Source organism: Ischnura elegans, chromosome 2 (assembly GCF_921293095.1).
Source record: "Ischnura elegans chromosome 2, ioIscEleg1.1, whole genome shotgun sequence".
In the NCBI taxonomy this organism is placed as follows: domain Eukaryota; kingdom Metazoa; phylum Arthropoda; class Insecta; order Odonata; family Coenagrionidae; genus Ischnura; species Ischnura elegans.
In genome coordinates this window covers 28,979,849-28,987,516 of record NC_060247.1, presented here as the reverse complement: position 1 = coordinate 28,987,516, position 7,668 = coordinate 28,979,849, and positions in this window count along the sequence as shown.

The following is a 7,668-nucleotide window of genomic DNA, read 5'->3' as shown; positions in this document are numbered from 1 at the left end:
AACCGGTTGAGTTTTTTCATTAGTACTGTATTGAATACTAAAAGGTTTAGTTTTAAATTTATAATATCACCATACCGCGAAGTGAATTCACAAAACATTATTTCAAATACGTTCAAAATATATACGTTCGTGATCGTATATTTCATCGCCTGGTGTGGTCCTAAAAGTAAAAATGAGCAAAAATTGGTCTCGATAGGCGATGGAAACCCTCAACTATGAAATCCGTAATAATGAGTTGATCTTAATAAGAAGGAAGCGATCTTTATAATCGCAATACAATGACGATGTTTTGGAAAGAATAAAAGATTTACTTAAGGTTTCGAGGCCGAATTCTACAGGTTACCTTTGTGGAGGGCATGCAATCCAAGCGAGCGAGCAGCTGGAGAAATGACTAATATGAAATGATGATTATACCTGTGAAACACTACAGCTACCCGTTTCTATCACAATTATTATAGAATAAGGACATTATTTTAGCAACTGCTAGATTAGGAGAGATAAAATGTGAATTAAATGCACATTTACAGCGCTATTCATAACATCTTCTCAACCACAATGTCCATCATTTATCAATAACATTTTCCTCGCGGGAATAAACTGCCTCACGTTTGTATCCCGGCGTTTTATTCTGCCCTCAACCTTGCTGATAAGGGACATGAAAATATCCTCACTTATCGTCAATTATTATCGATAATATACGGGAACATCGGCGACCAACTCCTTCTCCAACATGTTTAGCACGCTTATTCCAACGCTTTCAAAACCCCTTTCCAGCCAAGGCCAAGTTCAGCATTCCGTCTGTTTTCTTTTTTTCGCCTCTTTAATGTTCAAGAGACCTGTTCAGACAATTTCGCCTGCTAAAAAAGACAAGAGTCCTTCACTTCCACAAGCTTCCAAATTTGTTAACACATATATCGTCTTTCGTTTGTTTTTGGTCCAAATGAGATGCATCGTGGGACACCCCCGTCCCGTTGCATACAAAATTTTGCATCAAAATTTTTGGTCCAAAAATTTTAATGCAAATTTGACCGTGGGACGCCGGCTCAATGCTCTCCCCGATACCCGATTATTTTATGCACAAATGTTTCACAAATTAAGAAGTTTGGAAATAATTAGTATGGACATGGGCTTACCCTTCCGGTGGCCTATATTCAAATCCCAGCAGAAAAATATGTTGAAAAGTTCGCTCACCAGAAAAGCCAGCGAAAGCGAGTTTGCCCTATAGATATAGCTCACGTAGACAGTAGAAATTCTTTTACAGTTCTCTACAGGGTCAGCTTTTCCATGACCGACGTTTCGATGCTAAACTCTAGCATCGTCATCAGGGCAACCTCAGTTCGACATTCATCTGCCCAGATGACGATACGTGACTTGATCATCGAAATGTCGGCCATAGAAAACTGAATTGCTGGAGACCCTGAGAAAAATTTCTTCAATTAGTTCGCCGGGACAGCATACGATCCTATTTAACTCACTCAGGGCCTTCCTTTGCCAATCTTACCGTCCACTTACCCCTCGATGATTTCCATAATTAAGGTATTATGCCTCACGATATAGCCGATTAGTTGCCCCATCTTCTCCCAAAGGGCTTTGGAAGATTTTTCTTTTCACCTACTCTTTTAAGGCCTTCCTCTTTACTCACTCGCTTCAAATCTTTTATCTTCATCATCCTTTTGTAGCACCACGTTTCGAATTCGTGATTATCCCGCCGCTGTGATCGTCTTTGCTTCGCTACCATGAAGAAACACAATCAAGAAGTACAATTTGACGATTTTTTCCTTACTTCAGGGCTTACATTCTCCGCTGTAAATAAGATTCTTCAAAAGTGCCCTCTCCGACGGTGCTATTCAACTGCAGATTACTTTTTTCGTACTTCGTCCATTGCTGGATACTCGGCTACCTAAGCTGCAAAACTCTTTACCACTTCAATAACTGTTTTTCAAAATCTTATCTTTGTCTTGTCTTCCCTTCTGCAGAGTACCTACACTTTTATATTATTTTCATTGATTTCACGATAATACCAAGCTATCGTCCTTCCATGTTTATTGGAGTCTTTCTCGAATCCCAGTCTATCTCAGATGTGACTTGTATGTCGAAAGCCAATCGCAGCAATAATATTTCCCCATAGATGCTGAATCATGAAAATCATGGATCATGAACATGATTCAGCATCTATGGGGAATCTATGAGGCTCTTTGATTACATGAATGGCTGTCTCAATGTACACATTGAATGCTACGGGCAAGAGAGCACACTTGTCTAACTCCTTTCCCTAGTTTTGCTACTTCTCAGTTGGGTCCCTAATACATATTAGCTAGCTAGCTTTTACATACATTGGGTACCATTCTTCGATCTTTGATGAGCACATCGATTTCAACAAAATTCCAAGCATTGAATTTCAATCCAATGCCTGTATTTCTTGAAAAAAATTGAATGATCGAAAAAGAACCCTCCGGGCTGCCTCACGGGATTTATTTTGACCGATTCAACAACCCCCCCAGCGGTGTCAGCTACAAGTAACGGGTGCTAAATGAAATTAAGGATTAATCACAGCCTTCAAAATGAATACTTCCGCAGTTAAGCTACTTCTCCCTCCCGAAATGCCTTTTAATGAAGCCCCTTGAAAGGAACGCCCGCGGGCGCGCCCGTCCAAATAAATACCATCCATCAATAAGTTCCTGGCAACGATCACCTTTGGAAAAAATACGAAAAGGCTGGCTGATATCAAAGCGCAGCACAAACAAGACACTTTGTGCGTATTCGCGCGCAAGCGTGCATAGATACAAATACCGACGGAGGAAATTCGTGGTGAAAAAATTATTCGGTCCGAACGCAATCCGAACTCGTCTTCTTCAATTTTCAGCTAGATGTGCTGGTGCAACTGGCTGGTGTAACTTTTTAAGTACTAAAATATTTAACAATAAATACGTTATAAATAATAGTTTTTAATTCTCCTTGTTGTTAGCATACCTCATCGAGAGTATGTTGAAAAAGTTCGGATCACGGTCGAGTGAAATATTTTCTCTGAAATTTTCCCTCTGGGTGTTCATTTTGGTGTTATATTTTTTAGATAAATACACAGTCACACCAAAGAGGGCATTCTAATGAAATGAAGACCGAAGCCGATGACCGATTTATCACTTCCGCGTGGGTACATTGTATGCATACAACTATTTGTGTCCATTTATTTATGTAATCAAGTCTCTTTTACATAGGCACGTGGACAAGGTCAACAAAAAATCTGCCGCTCTAACCTTGAAAATATCACGGTGCGACTTTCACGGTGGCGAGTGTAAAAACCGTCGCCTTCCGTCATAATTAATTCGCGGCAGGAAGGGTTCCAGGAATGCGTCCGACGGGCTTGCTGTCCGTCACGCGCGTTACGGGAATGCCGCGACAGATGAGTGAGAGGAGCAAGCTGGTCCAGGAGGGGAGGGTGTGAGTTTCCACAGCACGAGGAAATATTCAGAAGAGGAGAGGCACTGTGAGGGGTAGAAAACCCTTTTAATTACCTCCCGACCCTTCTCTTAACGTTCTTCTGGCAAGGCCATGGAAATTCGGTGACGGATCAGCGAAGTTACTCATAACTGGGTAATTTTGTTTTGGCAGGAGTAGATTAACTATTAATCAGTGGTAGATAACTATTAAATCAACTACCACCATTCGCTGGAAAATTCCATCACCCAAGTTTGAAGACCGCTCATTGAATTGTAAAATTATGTTATCCAATTAAACCTCTTAAAATCATGGTGTGCATACTGTTTTTATGTAAATTATGTCTTCATTGTGCGCTCAGAAACAAAATGGCATCTGAATGCATAGGTAACTAGACGACTCGACACTTACAAATTTGTAGTAGCAAAGCGGATAAAGTCGTCTAAATTATCCTATCTATAGATATATATGCATTGTAATTTATGGGTTTCTCATTAATGCTACGAATTGCCATGATGTGATTCTCATTTGTACATGAGTTATACATGCAAAAGTCAAACTGCGTTATTTCCCGATCCGCTTTTCTAAGGAAATTGTAATTTGGACCTCTTCACCTTGATTTACTTCATTTTAAAATCAAATGATCGATTTTTCGGATGTTATTATTAAAATTTGGGTGACAGACATTCACCTTGGATAGCATATTACGTTATTTTTCGCTATTTTGTAAATGACCTAATGGCAAAAATATATTAAGGCCGTTAAAATTTACTACAAGTTAGACAGAGCCCATAGAAGGTAAACGGGAGAAGGAGCTATAGCTCATTGCGCTGGAATGTGGGCCTTAGTTAGTCAGGGAGGGACAAGTTTGGGTATTAATGGAGGGTTGGAGAACAAGTAGGAGGATAAGATTGACCATACCATTACCCGTTAGTTTCTCCCGTAATTGTCTGCACAATCCTACACATACGATCCCTGCATTTAAAGGGTTAAAAGGTTGCCAGCATACCACACGCAGGTAAATTCGGCAACCGTCAGCAGAGAACATTAGGAAGACAAATGGTAATCGGAGCAAAAACAACACATAAACAGGGCCCACCTAAGTAAATTAATTAAAATTAACATTTACACCTGGGCGAGAGAATTTCACGGCGCCCTTTACAGCCCCTGACCGACCTTTTCGCATTAATTTCTCACCCGTTATCAATTTAAACGTAGCATTATAAAAAACAGCCACAAATACGATGTGCAAAAATTAACTGAGTACCTACCTATAACAGCACTTGGCGTGCATTGCTATAGAATATGCTCAACATGATGTTGTACAGCTGAATGGTTGGTTCATGCAATGAAGCTCTTTATTCAGGACGTACATTGAAAATTGAATTGAATTGAAATGACAAGAGCCCTCAACCCCAGGATGATTCCTTCTACAGCGATAGCATTTTTTGGCAGTAAAAATAATAATATCAAACAGTTCCATATTCGCAGTCGCACTCATTTGTACATATCTATCCATGGAATTAGGTTAGCCAATTAAGCCTATGATTTGACCTCAGCACATAATTTGTGGGCATTCGAGCTTATCACACAATTCATTGGTATTTTTTGTCTTCTTTAATTACCAATCTGGTAATTTGATTTAGCTATTATTAGTATTTTTCCCATTTTACTTAGTTTTAGCAAGTACTGCAAAAGCGTTGATACATAACATTACTCAAAAGCCTTTTATTAGAAGGAGGTAAACACGTACGAAAGATCCGTAGAAGGGTATTTTGAGGCAGTATATGCATGGATGAGTCCGTAAAAGTTTTAAATATTACCTTGCATCCTGAACGATTACTCAGTTTGGAGTACGAGCAGTTGTGACTGGTGAGATCCTTTTTTTCAGCCATAGTTTGCTTAGCTGACCGTTGAGAGGCGATATTCGTATAAACCAAGAAAAAATATTTTAATTTACGGAAAAAAAGATTTGTTAAAAACTGTCAAACTGGAATGCACATTCAATGTTTCCTGAAAACGTATTTTTTCTCAACTTTTTTTTGTATTTTCTCAGCGAAAACTAATGAGAAACTCCTAATTTTATGATTTTCAATCAGAACAATGTTTTTTCCTGGTTGGAAAATCTTTCATATGCGCACGCTACGTCGTAAAACCGACGAGTCCGTTTTATTATCCTTTTGATTTTAATAGTTCTTATCGAACTGCGGAGTACATTTTTATAATATTTATCAAACTGCATTTATCTAACTGTTTTGGTCATTGTTACCGAAATATTTAACGTTCCATATGAACCGAAAACTTTGAAAAATTTTATTAGAATTTGCTATTTCTAACTAAACTTTTTTCATTGTTGCATGCTGATGGCTGAAAGGAAGGGAGGTGGAGTTGAAGTGGAGTATCAAGTGAAGGGAATTCTGAAAGGCGGCGCAAACGATCTTATGAGGGGAGGTGGGGGAAGAACAGAAAGCCGTCCAGTGGCCGTTTGACGCGCTGCGCGGCGAGCACGGTCACCGTCTTTGGCCTCATTATGTTTAATGCAGCCGCGATAACTGGCCGTGTGATCTTGACCAGAGCTGGGCAAAATACGGGTCGAGGAGCATTTGAAATCCAAACTACCGCTCCATATGTTTTTCAACCCCTCAACGCCGTCATGCGTACCCAGTAAGCGCCTTTTAAATTTCGTTTACCGCCGTCAGGCGTACCCAGTACGCTTCCTGAACTTCTGTGTATAATATTTTTTCTCCGTCAGATATTGTATTTTAAATAAAAATTAATTACTCTACTTTTTGGAGAAATGTTTTCCTTTCCAATAAAATATTCATAGCGATTTTATACCTTCTGGTTTTTTTCTAATGTTTCTATGAAATTCCGCATGAAATCAACGAGTTGACGAATTTGGTCTTAAAAATCAACGCCTTTCTTTAACGGCGCAATGTTAAAAACTGCTGCCTATTCTGCTTGTGAGACGTCAAGAAGGGTCAGCTACTTTAGCATGAGATGCGATATCTTCCGTATGAGCTCACTGCCTTCTCTCTGTCTTCTCCTTGGGTGTCATCACCTCGAGCCACAAGTGTGTTTGGTTCACCTCGTTAGTTCTATGCATCCAAAGCGAAGGTGCCATGTGTTTCGCTCTGCATTTATTTTTTTCTTCTTTTGTGTACAATTATCCACGAAGATAAGATTCCTTCTATCAGCGTCAGTCAGCGTATACCAGGACCCCTTCAAGATAATTCCTCGTCTCCTGATGGAGCTTCGAAACCACGAGCATGCTGTATGATGTTCTTTCAGGCTGTGTGTTTAAATTCTCACTGTGTGTTCTTTCTGTGAGTGGTTATTTTTATTTATAATCCGCTGACCCGGCGAGATTTGCACCGCCTTACATTTAATGCATAGATTTGTTACACCATTTATAAATCAAGAGCGGCTGTACCGTTTTAAATCATATTTGACTTACTATGATAAAATAAGGAAACAAATTCAATGAAGCTACATAAATAAGTATCCACATTGCTTGTCAGAAATAAATTTGCTTTTTTTTAATCAGCGTATGGTGGATAGGGGCACGTTTCCACGGATTTTTTTCAATGAATTGTCTAATTTTGATGTTTTAACTTAAGAAATGTTAGACATAGTGGTTTTATAAATCAGTTAAGAAAGTAAAAATTTTATGCATTCAGTTGTTGGCTATTTAGGTTATTAACCTTAAAAAATGTTTTTTAGGTCTAAGTCTGTTGCTCAAACTTGACCCGTTCACGGGGAAAACCTAGAAAATCAAACTATTAATTGTGGTTTTGTAATGTTGAAAAAATAAATTAACTTTTTACTAAAAAATAACCCTTCAAACATTTCGCCCCGCCCCCTGGAATCTGCCACCTAGGGCACGTGCCCCCCCCCTTCCCCTCCTTATTTCCGGGCCTAGGTGACGAGGCATCCATGCGCAGGTGCGCACAATTAGCCTTGAAAATCCAAAACAAATACTGTACATTGTGAAATTAATTCCTAGAAGCCCTTGATACTAAGTAGGTAAATATAATGTCAACAACGACATTAATTTTCTCCATTTCTTTTGCCAATTTGAATTGAAAAATAAACCTAGAAAATTTATCATTTAATTTTTTATTATTTAATTGGACACATCCCCCAAAAATAGTAAATATGTATATAAAAGGCTAAATTTATAGTGGCTACGCTCATATGCACTTTAGGAACCAGCGTGAAAAATTATACGTA